The sequence below is a fragment of the Triticum urartu genome, chromosome 5, assembly GCF_003073215.2.
Source record: "Triticum urartu cultivar G1812 chromosome 5, Tu2.1, whole genome shotgun sequence".
Classification (NCBI taxonomy): Eukaryota; Viridiplantae; Streptophyta; class Magnoliopsida; order Poales; family Poaceae; genus Triticum; species Triticum urartu.
In genome coordinates, this window is record NC_053026.1 from 427,659,251 (window position 1) to 427,661,126 (window position 1,876).

A 1,876-nucleotide genomic window follows, 5' to 3' on the forward strand; every position below is an offset into this window, starting at 1 on the left:
ATCATTCATCATTCATCACAACTTTGGCCATATCATATCACAAACCACTTGCTGCAAAAACAAGTTAGACGTCCTCTAATTGTTGTTGCAAGTTTTACGTGGCTGAATTAGGGTTCTAGCAAGAACGTCTTCTTATCTACGTTAAAGCCACAACGTGATTTGTCAACTTCTATTTACCCTTCATAAGGACCATGTTCATCGAATCCGCTCCAACTAAAGTGGAAGAGACAGACACCCGCCAGCCACCTTATGCAACTAGTGCATGTTAGTCGGTGGAACCGGTCTCACGTAAGCGTACGTGTAAGGTTGGTCCGGGCCGCTTCATCCCACAATACCGCTGAAGCAAGATAAGACTAGTAGCGGCAAGAAAGTTGACAAATCTACGCCCACAACAAATTGTGTTCTACTCGTGCAAGAAGAACTACGCATAGACCTAGCTCATGATGCCACTGTTGGGAACGTTGCAGAAAACAAAAATTTTCCTACTCATTTCACCAAGATCCATCTAGGAGTTCATCTAGCAACGAGCCATCGGATGCATCTACATACCTTTGTAGATCGCGTGCGGAAGCGTTCAAAGAACGGTGATGATGTAGTCGAACACGACGTGATCCAAATCACCGATGACCAAGCGCCGAACGGACGGCACCTCCGCGTTCAACACATGTACGGGACGGGAGACGTCTCCTCCTTCTTGATCCAGCAAGGGGAAGGAGAGGTTGATGAAGATCCAGCAGCACGACAGCGTGGTGGTGGATGCAGGGCGTCACAGTAGCAGGGCTTCGCCTATACTACGAGAGAGAGGCGTGACGGGGAGAGAGGGAGGCGCCAGGGGCTGGGGTATGAAGTCCCTCCTCTCCCCCATTATATATAGGGGTGCTAGGGGGGGCGGCGGCCCTAGTAGATGGAATCTACTAGGGGGGGCAGCGGCCTAGGGTGGGGGGCTTGCCCCCCAAGCAAGGGGGCGCCCCCTCTAGGGTTTCCCCTCAACCCTAGCCGCATGGGCCCTAGGGGGTGGCGCCCCAGCCCACTATGGGCTGGGTTCCCTCCCACTTCAGCCCATGGGCCCCCCCGGGATAGGTGGCCCCACCCGGTGGACCCCCGGGACCCTTCCGGTGGTCCCGGTACAATACCGGTGACCCCGAAACTTGTCCCGATGGCCGAAACAGCACTTCCTATATATAATTCTTTACCTCCGGACCATTCCGGAACTCCTCGTGACGTCCGGGATCTCATCCGGGACTCCGAAAAACATTCGGGTTACTGCATATACATATCTTCACAACCCTAGCGTCACCGAACCTTAAGTGTGTAGACCCTACGGGTTCGGGAGACAAGCAGACATGACCGAGACGACTCTCCTGTCAATAACCAACAGCGGGATCTGGATACCCATGTTGGCTCCCACATGCTCCACGATGATCTCATCGGATGAACCACGATGTCGAGGATTCAATCAACCCCGTATGCAATTCCCTTTGTCAATCGATATGTTACTTGCCCGAGATTCGATCGTCGGTATCCCAATACCTCGTTCAATCTCGTTACCGGCAAGTCACTTTACTCGTACTGTAATGCATGATCCCGTGACCAGACACTTGGTCACTTTGAGCTCATTATGATGATGCATTACCGAGTGGGCCCAGTGATACCTCTCCGTCATACGGAGTGACAAATCCTAGTCTTGATCCATGTCAACCCAACAGACACTTTCGGAGATACCCGTAGTCTACCTTTATAGTCACCCAGTTACGTTGTGACGTTTGGTATACCCAAAGCACCCCTACGGTATCCGGGAGTTACATGATCTCATTGTCTAAGGAAAAGATACTTTGACATTGGAAAACTCTAGCAAACGAACTATACGATCTTGTGC